This window comes from Rosa rugosa, chromosome 3 (assembly GCF_958449725.1).
Source record: "Rosa rugosa chromosome 3, drRosRugo1.1, whole genome shotgun sequence".
NCBI classification, from domain to species: domain Eukaryota; kingdom Viridiplantae; phylum Streptophyta; class Magnoliopsida; order Rosales; family Rosaceae; genus Rosa; species Rosa rugosa.
Window position 1 is genome coordinate 13,767,886 of NC_084822.1, and position 17,066 is coordinate 13,784,951.

The 17,066-nt window shown below is 38.2% G+C and overlaps 1 pseudogene; it reads right to left on the reverse strand.

The window, feature by feature from the left end:
- Positions 1–414: 414 nt before the first annotated feature.
- LOC133740648 (probable CoA ligase CCL6) lies at positions 415–16,429 on the reverse strand (annotated as a pseudogene).
- Positions 16,430–17,066: the final 637 nt, after the last annotated feature.

Below are 17,066 nucleotides of genomic sequence, written 5' to 3' on the forward strand. Positions count from 1 at the left end.
GTAAAACCGTAAAAGAATGAAGAAAGAAAGTTGTTTAGACTTTAGAAGCACACCCTGTAAGGTTGTCTAGACTCTAGAGTGCATGACAACCACAAGTGAGATAGGTTTATTGAGAGTTTGGTAAAATGAGAGCCGACACTTTTGTATATCAACTGGTGAAAGCAACTGCAATTGACTTCAAGCATTGTTTCTTGGACTGAATGATAAAACCACACTAATTTCATCATCAGACCATCATTTTAATTTGGAGACAGGACACAAGTACTATTATTTTTTTTATTATTTCTAAATCTAATTTTAGTTCAGTGAGTATTTAAAAATACTTGCTCAGTTATCGATTCTTAAATTAAAAAATTAACTTTATTGTTAATTACTTATGCCATACTTTCAGACAGTTTAGTTCACTGCTGCCTGTTAGGTAAATCCCAGCTAGATAATCTTTACTTCACTTCAGTAAAGATCTTAATTAAGATCTTTACTTATTTATACACAAACTTAGAACAAAGGTCAATATGGGTAAATCCCTGCGAGTAGTTTTTCATCAACAAAAGAGCAGGCAATCGAAATTTTGGGAAAGTGATGTAGCTAGATTTATCCAATAGTTGCTTCCAGCTCTGTTCTTATACCTTTCCACCCTTTGCTTCACTATATAGTTTTTCAACTCGGTCCTGCAGATGATGTAATTCAACATACATATTTAGGATTAACTTATCAAAGTTCCAACGTTTTCTTATCCAAGTAGAAAATCATACCTTGTAATATTTGAGTAATTGGGGTCTTTTCAGTTTGAAAGTTGGAGTCATGAGATCCCTCTCTATGTCAAAGGGGTTTGGTTCCAAATGAACTGCTTTTAACAACTCAAACCCTCGAAGCTGCAATAAAAATGTCTTGTAAGTCAGATGAATAAACTTAAGCAACATAACATGAAACAGGGATGGAGCACATACTTGCTGTTTCTGACCCATACTATTGAGCTCATCCAAAATGTATTTTCTTGCCTTCATATTTTGATACAATGATTTGTAGTCATCAGTCAAATGATGCTCAGCTGCCCAGTCCTCCAAGGCCTTTCTCTCAGGAACAACCACAGCAACAAGAAATGACTCGAAGCTGTTCCCATAAACCCAAATCAGCCGACCAGATGAAAGTTAAGATGTTAAGATATCCGTCTGTAACTTCAGAAAACATGAAAGAAGGGTGGATGACACTAGCACAAAATTCATATGTAGCACAAAGACGAACACAAACTCATTTATTGATGAAATAAAGGCAAGTCCTGTCATTCATCATACAAGTAGACTACAGAAGTTAGCGACATACCGATGTGATAAGGGGGCATTGCAAGTATTTGTTTTCAATGCTTTCCACAGCAACATATTCACCTTGAGACAGTTTGAATATGTTCTTTTTCCTGTCTATAACTTTCATTGCTCCATTAGGCTGCCATTCTCCAATATCACCTGTGATCCATCCACTCAAAATTAATCATCAACAAAAATTTTGAAGGCGCCATCGAAAGAAACCAAAAGATTGAGCATCAACCAAGAAATTACTTCATTTCTAGTTTTGTAGACATTTACCTGTATGGAACCGCCCATCAATAAGGACTTCTTCAGTGAGATCTTGTCACTTGTGGTAACCAGAAAACAAGGTTTTTCCTCTGAGGCAAATCTCTCCACGTGGCACACTAGAAAGTGCATCATATCCCCGTTCTGGGACCGACTCAAGCCGTGCTTTGCTTCAATAGTTGTCAAGGGACACCCACAGTTCCAATCATAGAATAAACATTGCCAATGGACGTAAAACAGCCACCACAGCTATCAGTAAGGCCTACAAGATTTAACAAACTGATGAACTCTAGTTCTCTTCATTTCGTATATATCTGCTTCTAATGTGTTGTGGTAGCTGATTTAGAAAATTAAAGTTATCTGAATGAGTACAAAAGCATCCATACTCGACATCTCAAATGTCAAACACATATACCACGAATTAACGTGAGAAAGCACAGTGAGTTGAATACTTATCCCCGTATAATTTCCTGAATCTTCACCATGATTTAACTGATTATATGTTATATTCATTATGATATGCAGTCAACCATACCATATCCTTGTGATAAAGTGCTGCAGCTGGTGACCCTAGAAAATTCCTCAACGGCCCGGGCAAAGGCGCAGCACCAGACAACATTATACGAACTCGTCCTCCTAATGCTTGTTTTATCTACTGGAAGTAACACAGTTTGTTAGAATGTAACGCATAAAATAGAAGTAATGCATTGTTTGAATGTAAAACCAGAAATTTCAATAAAGGAGAGGTGAAGGATAGAATGACTGACCTTGTTAAACACAAGCTTGTCCAAGAGAAGTGCCGCTTTTTCTTGTGGTAGACCCTTCTCCAGATTTGCCAACTTGCTGCCATACAAATATTAATTAGTTTATGGCAGGAATACAAATGCAAACAAAAAAGGAGGTTTCAGTGAGACGTACTAGTTATATGCATACTGGAAAAGAGTCTTCCTCAGCACACCACCAGATGAAACTCTACTAGCAATACCTTTGGAAACAATATTTAAGCCAAATATTAACTACAAAGAAATTCAAGGACATACATGTGAACAGTTCAAATTGATGAATCTGTTTTACCAGTGCATATACGATCATAAACTCGAGGAACCCCACAAAACATAGTAGGCTTTAGCTCCTGAAGGTCATCCAGTAAAAACCTGACATCCTGCAAGTCCAATGGCAATCACATTGGACAGATGTTGAAGTTGGTAAGTAAGGAAGAGAATACCAATCAAGTTTAATAAGGAAACTAAAGGAAAAGAACATAGCAACAATGACATATACTTATGCCTCACCAGAAGCCTATTGAAGATCCCTTGTAGATGCATAGCTCTCGATTATTTGGTCATATATATGGGTCAACGGGGGAAACAAAAAATATGAATCTTCCTCTGTACACTGTAATAGAATTTATTTTATTTCAGTAGTCAATATTATTGCCTTCAGGGAAATGTCAAATTGTTAATTAAGTTCAGTAACTAAACTTCATAAAAAATATAATCCTTAACCATCTATTGGTCATAATTCAACAGAGTTACTTTGGAAAAAATATGAACTATAAAATAAATCTGCAATAAGCACCTTTCAGAGGATGACTATACTCAAAATTGTATAAGTACCCTCAGTTTAATTAGTTGGTAGAAAATCTGTAATTTGATAGCCAACCATAAAGATTTCAGCATAATTTGATCTAATATGGATAAAATGAAAGTATAAATTTCCCCTAGTTGAGGGTTACGATACAACCCCAACTTTTATTAATCATGTCTTGGCAATAGCAACACATCTTGAAGATGTTACAATAAACTTTAACTGCTCGCTAAATTGGATTGCATCCACATGATTTAAATTTTGGTCATGGCATAAATAGCATTTTAAACAGGCACCTCATATATGTATGGAAACAAAATAAGGACTGCAATTTTCATTTAAGAATGAGGAAATAATTTTCATATTGATAATGCAACAAAATCCAAAACAAAAATGGCCTTGTATTGGGCTTTTCGGTGAAAAAACTACTAAATCTCCATGACCAAAACATGTTCTCTGCAAGTTTATTTGCCTCTGACATATAAATGAGGTACATTTATGCTTCCAAAATGTGCAATGGACCAAACATAGGTACAGGACCTGGTGAAAATTAATAACCAGATTGCACCCCAAACAACTCATGACAAGTTACAGAAGCTATCTGCCTTTTCTTTTCTTTTTTTCTTTTTTAAGAGAGGCAGAATAAGCATTAATTCAGAAACATCAAGATAGAATATGTTAAAAAGCTAAAACATTGAAGATGTCAACTGTGTGAAGTTATTTACCACTCCATCTGTCCGGAAAAGTATATGATCTGTTGACAATACTTATGACATTAATGCTGCATTAGTAACGATTACGCCTTTTGGTTCTCCAGTTGTTCCACTTGTATACATTATTGTGCAAACAGCAGTCCTCTGTTTGGAGGGAGTTCACAATCTGAATTTCCCTGAGAAAATGAAAGATAATAGACGATTTTATATTGTTGAAAGTTAATGGTCAATCCTTTACTGAAAACAAGAACTTATATGAGAAAACAGTGTCGAGAAGTTACCAACTGAAAGAATTCCTCCCACGAAAAGCAAGATACCCCCAGTTCTTCTGCTTCCTTCTTTTGAGTGCTAGAAACATTTGTGAAGCTGACAATTGCTGAACAACGCAGATGTATACCTTAGATACAATCCTAACAACTTGGACCTCAAATTTGAAGTATTTAAGGAAATAGTATATAACCTACTTTTCAAATGCGTAGAACAATTTTGGAAGGCATGATATAATCTGCAGAAAGAATCACCACGTAAGGATCTTACAAAGCAAGAAAAGGAGAGGGAAATAAATTTTATATAAACGGAGTGCATATTAGGAAAGGAACTAAGATTAACCATCAAGCATACAAGGCAAGTTGGACTTTGTAATTATATCATGTTTACTACAAAATTGGATTATGAATGGTCTCGAAACATAAAACATCAGTGGCTTCAAAGTTCAAACATATATCCAGTTATAATAATGAGATAATAGTTTGGAAAATAACTCACAGCAGGGATTTTGTTCTATTGAACAAAAGCTATTGAAACTTCAGCATGGTTGATGATGAACTCAACTGCATTAGCACCTGCAACATAAACCATGAAATGTCAATCAAATAAATTTGAAGGGAAACTGAAAATGCACCTTTCCATTTTCTCCCTAGACCCCCCACAACTTAATTTCCCAAAACTTCCCCTTATACCTGTAGAATTCAAAAACTGTTTGGCCTGTTTGCTGGTTGGCTACTAAACTTTTGTTGTGGCTAGCTATCAAACGCTTGGTACTGTTCAGTAGTTTCCAACAGAACCCTTTAAGTTGTTGCGAAGAGGCCGATAGGCAACTACCAAGCATTCAGTAGCCAGCCACTGAACACAGCTCAATCCAGATTTATAAACAATGGTGAAGTGGTAGAATTTGATAAAGGGAAAAGTTTAAGACAATTTAGAATTTCCCTTCAATTAATCAAACTCGACCACCATCATTGAATTTCACTATCTGCCACTGGAAAATGATACATGCGCAAAGAATTCTTGAAAAAGAAAAGGAAGCCTACCAAGGGTGTCATAAAGTGGAACATATGTAATGGCATGGCTGTCACAAGCCTGTAAACAAAACAAAACATAAGCATAAGGCTAAAAAGTCACAATCCTTCTAGAAAGATTCAGTTGTTCAATACTTCAACCAGTCACAAAAACGGGCTCTCAACAGTCAACATAGCATTTATTCATTCAAGTGTCTTGCATAATATGCTCAAATATGAAACAAAGAATCACAGTATTATTATTACCTCCATTGCAATAATCCATCAGGGGGAATTTGAGCCATATAATATACCACAATGATCTCCCTGCAAGGATTAAAACATATAAAAATCCTAATCTTTTTTCCTTTTGTTTACAAATCTGCAGGCATAACAAAACTTTAATGTGCAGTCTTATACACATAGCCTTAAACCCTCCGACAAACATATAATGACCACTTCTTTCGAATCGCAAGGACAATATAGTGACACGCCAAAACAATGCACCTATTGTTGTGTTTTTGGCTCATTGATACAATCTGAAAATTAGGATGCAGAATTCAAATCCAAGTCTAGAAAGGAAAGAGGTTTGCGCGCAGCTTTTCTATAAGTTCTAGGAAAGTTAGTCTTTCAAGTTCTATTAGGATTTGTATTATAGGCTTAGAAAGGCTTAGTCTATTAGGATTAGGAATCCTAATCCCATGTTGTATCAGCAGCCTCTATGCCCTATAAATAGGAGCTGCAGTCAGTTTTCTGGAAAAGAAGACAGAAAGTGCAGAAAACTGAGAGTTAAGGTGATAGAGAGATAAGAACTAGTCTGAGGGGTTTGAGGGATCTGCAATAAGTACTTGTCAACACCTAAATTCTTCATAGTGCTAGTGAATCTCTCAAGAGAGATCACGAAGTGGACGTAGGCTAAAGTTTTGGCTGAACCACTATAAAATCTGCTGTGTTGTTTCTGTTTTCAGTTCATCTATTTTCTGACTTTGCTTAAGTAGTAAAACACAACGATCCTAAGGGGGGCTTACACAATAAGTGGTATCAAAGCTTAGGCTCAAGGTGTTTTGCGATGGTGAACGGCAAAGTCATTGTCGAAGCAGGAGATGTGAAACCGTCCATTAAGCCCTTTAATGGCAAGGACAACTTCACGCTTTGGCAGAGGAAGATGAAGAACGTTCTGGTTCAGCAAGAGGTTGATGAGGCAATTGAAGATAAGCCTGCAACAATGACTGAAGCAGATTATACGAAGAAGAATAGGAAAGCAAAGAGCTCCATTGAGCTGCATCTTGCTGATAATGTCTTGCTTCATATTGGTGAGAATATGACTGCAAAGGAAGCATGGGAGAAGCTTGAAAGCGTCTACAGGGGTAAAACTATTAGCAGCAAGTTGCTCTTGAAGGAGCAGCTCTTTGGCCTCAAGATGGAGGAAGGGGATGATCTTAATGATCACATATGCAATTTTCAGAATTGCATATCAAACTTGGAGAAGGTTGGAGCAAAGATGGATGACGAAGACACGGCTGTCATGTTACTTCATTCGCTTCCACCTTCATTCAAGCACTTCAAAACCACAATGATATTCAAAGATACTATCACACTTTCGAAAGTGTGTGAGAACCTGGAATCATATGTCAAAATGGACAAAGAAGAAGAAAGTTCTCAAGCACGGGGACTTCATGTCAGAGGCAAGGAGAGAGGAAGGTCCAGGAATAGAGGTGGTGGATTTGAAGAAAAAGGCAGGTCTAAATCCAAGGCGAAAGGCAAAGAAAAGAAGAATGGTTGCTTCGAATGTGGTTCACTTGACCACTGGAAAAGGAATTGCAAACAATGGAAGGAGAAAAAGGCGCAGATGTTAGGAGAAAGCTCCAAGTCAGCCAATGTCGTTACTGGAAATTATAGTGACGATGGGGAACTTCTCGCAGTAACAACAAGTTCCGGCGCGCTTAAATATTGGACCTTGGATACAGCCTGCACATTTCATATGTGTGCACACAGAGATTGGTACAACACATATGAAGAGAGGAACACCGGAGAAGTGTTGATGGGAGATGATTCACCTTGTAGAATTATGGGAATCGGAACAGTAAAGATCAAGATGCATGATGGAATTGGCCGAACGCTGGGAAACGTCAGACACGTCCCAAAATTGAGCAGAAATCTGATTTCATTGAGCACTTTGGATAGGGCTGGATTTTGGTATAAATCTGAAAAAGGGCAGCTCAAGGTAGGAAAGGGACAAATGGTCTACATGAGGAGTGTGATGCAACCAGATAACATGTATAAACTTACGGGTTCTACGGTGGTAGGTGGAGCTGCAGTTTGTACGGAGGAAGACAAGACTGAGCTTTGGCATAAACGGCTAGGGCACATGAGTCAGAGAGGGTTGCAAGAATTACACAAAAGGGATCAGCTAGAAGGTGTAATGAGCTGCAAACTTGAATTTTGCAAGTATTGCACACTCGGAAAGCAGACCAAGGTGACGTTCAATGTGGGCAGCAGTGAGAACAAATCCAAAGGAATATTGGACTATATTCACACAGATGTTTGGGGGCCTACACCAACAAAATCAAAGGGTGGAGCCAGATACTTTGTCTCTTTCATAGATGATTTTTCAAGGAAGGTCTGGGTATACTTTATGAAAACTAAAGACCAGGTTTTCACTAAGTTCAAGGAGTGGAAAGCTGAAGTTGAAAACCAAACAGGCAGAAAAATCAAGTGTTTGAGAAGCGACAATGGAGGTGAATATAGAGATAATCAGTTCTTACAGCTGTGCAAGGATGCGGGCATCACAAGACACTTTACAGTTAAGAAGACTCCTCAACAAAACGGTGTTGCAGAAAGGATGAACAGAACTCTCATGGAGAGAGAAAGAAGCATGAGACTTCATGCAGGGTTGCCTGAAACTTTTTGGGCAGAAGCGGTTAATCATGCATGTTATTTGATTAATCGATCACCTTCTAGGGCTATTAACTTCAAGTGTGCAGAGGAGGTATGGTCTGGAAAGCCAGTTGATTATTCCAACTTGAGAGTGTTTGGTTGCAGTGCTTATGCACATATTCCCAGCGATGAAAGAACCAAACTGAAACCAAAGTCCCATGAGTGCTTGTTCATCGGCTTTGAAAAAGGGGTGAAAGGTTATAAGTTATGGGATATAGTCAACGACAAAAGGGTGATCAGCAGGGATGTAATCTTTGATGAGAAGACTATGCCATTGAATGAGGAGGTTAATAGCAAGAAGGAGAAGATGGATGTTGTTGAAGAAGAAGCAATCAAGATTTCATTAGCTAAACCATCAGATGAAGATTCTCAAGTTCAGGTGGAGCAAATTGAGCAAGTAGGGAATGATCAAGGAGCTATTGAAGAAACAGAGCAGCAGCAACAGTCACCAGTTAGGGCTCAGGTGGAGCAATCCCCACAGAGGGGTCGAAATTCCCCTATCCCACAAGCACCTGAGTCATTTAAAAGAAGCATAGCACTTGACAAACCTAAGAGGAATCCAAGAAAAATACAAAGGTTCGGATTCGAACAGGAAGAAGATGTGAGTCATGCTCTGAGTATAAGTCAAGGAGATCCAACTACTTATCAAGATGCCATAGAAAACGAAGAACGGGCAGGTTGGATTGGTGCTATGACAGAAGAGATGGAATCTTTGCATAAGAATTCCGTGTGGGAGTTGGTTCCTAAACCCAAAGAAAGAAAACTTGTTGGCTGCAAGTGGGTCTTTAGGAAGAAAGAAGGAATACATGATGCTGATGCCATAAAGTATAAAGCACGTTTGGTGGCAAAAGGGTATTCGCAGAAAGAGGGAGTGGACTATGACGAAATTTTCTCTCCGGTCGTCAAACACACTTCAATTCGGTTATTGTTGTCTATAGCAGCTCAGTATGATATGGAGATTGAGCAGATGGATGTGAAAACTGCGTTTCTTCATGGGGACCTCGAAGAAGACATTTATATGTCACAGCCGGAGGGTTTTGTTGAAACAGGAAAAGAGGATCTGGTTTGTCGATTAAAGAAGTCTCTATGTGGACTTAAGCAATCACCGAGGCAATGGTATAAGCGTTTCGACACATACATGCTGAAAATAGACTACACAAGGTGCCTATATGACTGCTGCGTTTACTACCATGTATTTAAAGATGGGGAAATTATTCTACTACTTTTGTATGTAGATGACATGCTAATTGCATGCAAGGATGTGTCGAAAATTCAAGAGCTCAAGAAGAAATTGGGAGCTGAATTCGACATGAAGGATCTAGGAGCTGCACAAAAGATCCTTGGAATTGAAATAAGGCGGGATAGAAAAGCTGGTAAAATTTGGCTTTCACAAGAAAAGTACATTCTGAGGGTACTTGAACGCTTCAACATGGATGGAGCTAAGGTTGTTTCTATCCCATTAGCTGCACATTATCAGTTAAGTGCAAAGCAAAGGCCATCAAGTCAAAAAGAGATTGATGCAATGAAGGATGTTCCATATGCAAGTGCAGTAGGGTGTCTCATGTATGCGATGATTTGCACAAGACCAGATTTAGCTCAAGCATTGAGCGTTGTCTCTAAGTACATGTCAAATCCGGGTAAGCCCCACTGGGAAGCAGTGAAGTGGATTTTGAGGTATTTAAAAGGGACTAGGCAGCTTGGAATCATGTTTGAGAGGAAACAAGAAGTAGCATGCGTGGCTGGTTTTGTGGATGCAGATTATGCAGGAGACTTAGATAAAAGGAGGTCTACAACAGGTTATGTTTTTACTTGTGGAGGAGGACCTGTGAGCTGGAAATCAACTCTTCAAGCAATCACAGCTCTATCTACTACTGAGGCAGAATATGTGGCATTAACAGAAGCTTCAAAGGAAGCTATTTGGTTGAATGGGCTAGCAAGTGAATTTGGAATTCACCAAGAAGGCGTGGTAATGAAGTGTGACAGTCAAAGTGCCATTCACTTGGCAAAGAATCAGGTGTTTCATGCAAGGACGAAACAGATTGATGTTCGCTATCACAGGATCAGAGATTGGGTAGAATCTGGAAATATCTTTGTGGAGAAGGTTCACACAAATGACAATGCTGCAGATTGTCTTACCAAGCCCGTTGCTGTAGAGAAGTTCAAGCATTGCTTGAACTTGCTCAGTGTCACAACATGTTGAGTTGTGGTGGAGCACCTCCTCACTTGAGGTGCGTTGAGGCAAGAAGAGTCTTGCCAAGGTGAAGGTTCTTGAAGGTTTGTTCGGGATTACTTCAAGAAGTCCAAGAGATCCTGAAGGTTGCAGCAATCGTTTTGGTATCAACTCACCAAGGTGGAGATTGTTGTGTTTTTGGCTCATTGATACAATCTGAAAATTAGGATGCAGAATTCAAATCCAAGTCTAGAAAGGAAAGAGGTTTGCGCGCAGCTTTTCTATAAGTTCTAGGAAAGTTAGTCTTTCAAGTTCTATTAGGATTTGTATTATAGGCTTAGAAAGGCTTAGTCTATTAGGATTAGGAATCCTAATCCCATGTTGTATCAGCAGCCTCTATGCCCTATAAATAGGAGCTGCAGTCAGTTTTCTGGAAAAGAAGACAGAAAGTGCAGAAAACTGATAGTTAAGGTGATAGAGAGATAAGAACTAGTCTGAGGGGTTTGAGGGATCTGCAATAAGTACTTGTAAACACCTAAATTCTTCATAGTGCTAGTGAATCTCTCAAGAGAGATCACGAAGTGGACGTAGGCTAAAGTTTTGGCTGAACCACTATAAAATCTGCTGTGTTGTTTCTGTTTTCAGTTCATCTATTTTCTGACTTTGCTTAAGTAGTAAAACACAACGATCCTAAGGGGGGCTTACACAATACCTATCACTTCTGCATTTACCGAAATCTTCAAACAGAAAAACATCATCAGAAGCAGAAAATTAACTAATAGCTCAAGCATACACGGCTGAGTCTATTTAAGCATACCAGCCAAGGGGCCAAGAAGAAGCAGATTCTAATATGTCATACAGACTCCTACAGTTCAATGTCTCAAAAGCAAACTAAATCAGTGAAGTTGATATATATACTACTACCAGTGCGATTTGACAACAACCAGGAATAACTCATAACACTACATTTAAACATCACTTGACCATATATATGCAAAATAACATAAATCCACTCCATTCTTCAGCATTTAGCGGTCTTCAGTCCTAGCAACTGTCATAATTGATTCAGGAAAAACAAAGCATCAAGGACTCAGGAAATCAGAGAAACTCAGGCATTTTATAATTGATTCAACCAAATTGAAGCTATGACGGATGATGGAAAACAAACCTCTTCTTCTAACCATGATGTCTCTCTCTTCATCTTCTTTTGAAACATGTCAAGCTTCCAAATCTGAAAGAACACAGCTTTAGAGGGTCTCAGCCAATCACGCTGACAGGAGATAAGAGAGCTGTCGTAGCAGAAAGAGGATTCAACCGCCCTTACAAGGTAGCCGTCACAAACTGTGGCCTGATGCAGAAAAAGAACACTTTCCCAGCCTTGTTCTTGTTCTACATTTTTGTAACGAGAGACACTTCCAGGTGATACATCTAATCTTGTAATAGTCTAATACAACTGCAAACATGAATAAACAGGTGAAAACAGCCAGTAATTATCTCCCTACTTCTTCAAATAACCATACAGAACATTGTCACATTGGTACATTATCATTCTGTTTCTTTCGGTCTTGATAATTTAGCAAGTAATTAAACATTCTTTCCTTAGATGATAATATCATGGTGTCATGTAGAGTCAAAAACATATTGATTCAAAATTATTTGGAAACCAAAAGCAATCAATTTCCCTGTAACATGAAAATACATAATAATTAAGTGTAGGAACCACATGTTTACAGCTTCGAAGTTTTACTGCTGGAGATTGTGAGTAGCAAAAAGAACAATGTCTTTGTTTCATCTATATCTCTCAGCCTTATCGAGCACGTAAGTTATGAAGGTATATCAGATTGGGATTCAATTTCAATTAGAACATAGAGACTCAAAACTTTGCATCAAAACTTTAAATGATTACAGGCCTGGGATTTGGTGGGAAAAAGATGAGAGCTAGCCATGAGCTAAAAGACACATCGTTGGACTCAATATGGTTAGAAGAGAGGAGATATTACAAAGTCAAAGGGCACATCAGAGCTTAAATTAGAGAAAAGAGTAGGGTTACTTTTTCCATTGCATGCATAATTCTAATGCAAAGCTGCAGAACATAAAACTCTTGCAGATTAATCATTCTTCTGCTCAAATGATACAGTGAAATATGCTTATTAACAAAAGACACAACTCTATTTCTATGCAATTTCATTTTTGATGTGTCGTTGTTGGGACTAAATATTGCCTCTTACATGCATTGTAAGTTCTCAATATATTTTTCAAATGTTCTATGTTCAGTGATGACGCCAATTTGTTTTATTTCTGCACCTTAATTGTGAACTTAAAAAGAAAAATGGTCCAAAAGGAATAGCAGATATGCAGCTATAAGCATTCTGAAGCAAATATGCAACTGCTGGAGATTGAGCAGAAATTATGTGCAAATGGAAGAAGAAGATCACGAAAAAGAATACTGAGAAGAGGTATTGGGGTGTCATTGTTTTACTGTTGATGTATTTGTGGATTGGTTTAGTAAGAGAGAGTAAGGTACTAAGGTGGAGAAGTTGAGCATAAGGTGAAGAAGAGGGAGGGTATATATTAGTGCACAGTTAGGTGAAAGGGAGTCATTTTAAGGTGGAAAGACCATGTCATCGAGAACACCATAGTGTAACTCTTTCTTGGCAAGTAAGAGGAATAGAGAGGTAGGGAGTTCTGCTTGGCAGGGCAGGAAAAATAGAAGGATATGTGAATGAAGTTAGTGGGGTATGAGTGGGAGAATAATGATTATGATTCAAGTGTATTGCTTATTATTTGGTGCAAACTTTACAGAACAAGGCTTGTAATTCAAGTCCTCATAATATAGGCAGTTACAGTACGACCAATTTCTGCCATACATTATTCTTTTATGAGATCCTCTGATATAACATCTCAACAGAAAAGAAATTATGCCACTACCATAAGATTTCAAAGTTAACTGTAAATTTCAGATAATCTCCATGTAAATCAATCAAAATCATATGCATGTGCTTAATATCGTATTTAGAAGTACCTCCATATTAGAATGAAATGGGGTTGTGATCATTAACTCTACAATTATCCAATTACACATGACAACATACAACTAAACAAAAATTATGAAATAGAATCAGAAAACAAAAATTGGAAATCAAATAATCACCTTATAGAGAATGGATGATTATCGGGTTGAGCATGACTATGATTTGAAGCTAGTTGTGGCCGTCGTGTCAGAGGTTGCAAATCCCTAGGTGGGTTTTTCTACTGAGATAGCATAGTAGGAATATTGTAAAACGAAAACGGGGTACGAACTCATTAAAAGGAAAGCTGGTATTCTAAGCTGGTTAGAGACAAAATTACTCTGACTCTGAGTGTGCGAACAAAACAGCAATGAAATCAGTGAAAAGGGTTAGGGCATGCTTCACGTAGTCCAGATCACCAAGGTGTGCCCTTCTCAATCATCTCCTGGGTGTTGACTACCATGTAGCCCATGAAAAGGGAAGCAGAACCACCAAAGATGGAAGAAGCAAATTGCAATCAGAGAAGGATGGACACGCCCGTAGAGAGCAAGCCCACATGGTTATGGATCACATTGCTCCAAACACTAGACAAATCTATGTTTTACATGACCAAATCCTCCCCCACCCTCTCTTCTTTGGTTGATGGTGAAGAAGATCTTGCTGATATTTCACCTATCTCAGCCAAGACTTCAATCCTCAGTCCCATATTAAGCTAATGCATCTTTGAATTTCTTGACCTGTAAAACAACCCAATTAGCATAATTCGAATCATAAATAACCACTGATCCATTTATTGAATATTACAAACCAACATCAACAGGAATTGCAATGCTTACAGTGGCAATGGTGCAGCTGAAGCTACATACTCGCCCTTCTGCACCTCTATAAAACCTAAAGAATGGTATCACATGAATGTGGAGACCATGGCACACAGTGTTGAGCTCTTCATAGTTAACCTTAAGAAAAATTGCATCTGGAATCTGTTCAGCCAGCTGACAAATCTGAACAAATTCATAAAACTATTGGTAAACAGATATTCCAAAATGCTCCAAGCTAAAATTAGATGTGCTATAATTTCAAAAGGGGATTCAGTAGAAGCAAAACTGGACCATTTAATAGCAGTTGTATAAAAAATAGTGTCATAATAACCAAGGATCATAATAATTAAAGTGATAAAGTGATATACCTTGGGTACATATTCACCACAACCTCTAAAATTCTCCATACTCTTCCACGTCATATTTTTCATGCATGACACCTGTTTTCTTGTAGGCTTTATAATTGGTTCTGATCCACCTTACAGCAATGTCTTCTCCCACTAACTTTGCTTCTTTTGATCCAGACCTTGCCAGGCCTTCAGCTATCATGTGTTGGATCGGATCCCAATCATTTGGAAAGTCCCTATTATTACAATTTCCATTAGGCCACATAAAAGTTTAAAGTAGGTAGCTGATATTCTGAAAACTTGAAAAGCCAATATGAACAGGTCTTAAAAAATTCCTGAACTACTAAAAGCAGTTAATATCGTATTGCAAATGACTCGATACCCAAAAATGAAATATGAAAAATACCTTGGGATGGAGAGCTCTACAAAATTTGATGGCTTGCCCTGCGAAATAGCAACTGCCTTAGAATTCGAAAGAGCAATACTTTTTTCCCAAATAAGAAATTCACCAAACTTTGACATCCCAGGACTTTGTATTGTATGTGAATATCTGATACAGGTGTTATTACAGCAACAAAGTAGGCCAAGACCTGTATAAATGCAGGAGGTTTAGACATCTTTTTTTCAAAGGCCTTGGAGTCCCACTTTATTGAAAACTCCAATGCTATGTCAACCGAACCTTCTTCTCCAATGTGGGAGGCTTTGAAGCTATGTTCTCCGCAAACTATCATTTAGGAATACAGTTAGTCAGTTTCAAAGCAATTAGGGATTCATAAAATTCCGTCAAGTGCAGGTCAATAAATAATTACCTTTTGATCCACATAATAATCCAGAGTTCACTTACCTCTCTTGAAATAGTGGCGTAATGTCACAAAACTCTGATAAATCAGAAAATCTAGCTGCAGTAACCATTAGTGATGCAACAGCTTCCTTAGATTTCTCAGGGCATTCCCTGCAATGACAATAAGGGAGCAAGGTAAACATTATAATGAGTTAACCTGTCCTTCTTTTTAACTCATTAATGAAAGAAAGGTTTCAAACAAAAAAAAATTCATTTCCTTTAGCAGGAACTCAAACCATCTACCTGACGTACATTATTACATGATTACGTCGGGTCAACAGAAAAACTGAAGTAATGACAGAATCATCTAAAGTTTCAAATATTTCATGGCGTGAATATCTCTACACCAGAACCTAATCAAACTTCCTCCAATGAGTCTTTGCATCTAGTACAAATTTACATCGCATATAATAAAATTAATCAACCATGTGAAAGCTGACACTAAGATTAGCAATCCATGAAACCAAACTAATTAAGCCAAAGTAAGGGCCTTTATTCTTTCTCGCCAACATTTCCAAGGGCCACAGGCGAATGTTAGCAGCTGAATCCGAAATCAAAATAGCAGTTGCGTATTAATAGAGTACGTAGCAGCGTACCTTTGTCTCTGCATGACTGAAAGATGCTTTCCTTTACACCAAATCAAAGCATGGCTCAACGAAATAGTGACACGAAGAGTCGGAAGAGACTGTCACCTCCACTGTAACTCCCTCAGCCTGGATTGTGGGGATATTCCAATAAACCAGAAATGTTGGATTAAATCTAATGTTTGCATTGATGAGTGATTCTTGTCCTCCTCTACAGGCCTAGAAGACAATTCCGACGACTTTGGAGGCCGATTCTAGATTCCAAATGGTTTCTGCTATCAAAACAACAAAGCTCAGAATCCCAAGCTTAATTTCAGAAGAAGAAACAGATACATAATTTTTTTCAAAACTAACCATCTTCTTCCTCCTCGCTTCTAAAACAGCTTTTCCTAGAAACCGAGGAAGTATAATCCAGATTTCAGGACTCAAAAGCAACCCAGAAACTGTTTTGATTAAGCAATCTAAAACAATTCACTGTTCATCGGAGGCTCTAATCGATTAGAAATGGAAAGATTCGTCCTCTAATCTCAAAACTTCATAGCAAGACTGTAGTTTAAGAAAAGAGAGAGGGCAGAAGTGTAATTTCTAGATCGGCTAAAGCGCACTTCCGTGGACAGAATCAGAGATGGTGTATTGCAAAGAGTGTATTGAAGGTGAGAGTCCCGTTCCCTGGTCAGGCTGACCAAGGATTGTGTGGTCACTCACCGTCCGATTTCAATCGGACGGTTGACAGCTCTCACTACAGATCTCATCACTTAGTTGTCAACCGTCCGATTGAAATCAGACGGTGAGTGACCACACAATCCCTGGTCAGCTGACCAGGGGAACATTTTCGTTGAAAGTGAACTGCACTTTCAAACAAAAACAAAAATAAAGATATATAGACAGTTCCCGTTATCAACTTCTCTCAAAAGTTTACGAGTGTCAGTGAGCTGTAACCAGTTAGTAAGTTACAATGCCAATATTGTAAAGGTCATGAGTTCGATTCTTACTGATATATGTATGGATAGGCTGGGCTAAGGGTTTAAAACAAAAAATAAAAATAAAGACAAATGCAGCTCATCAAATTAGAAAGACAATCTACAACGAGTAAGTCGTAGGACATAGCAAAAAGATTGAGCAACAAGCATCCCGAATTAGCAAAACGAGTAACAATTCATCCGCCAAAACAAGCATTCATCAAGACAGTCAGGAATGCCATGCGGGTTGTTAGGCT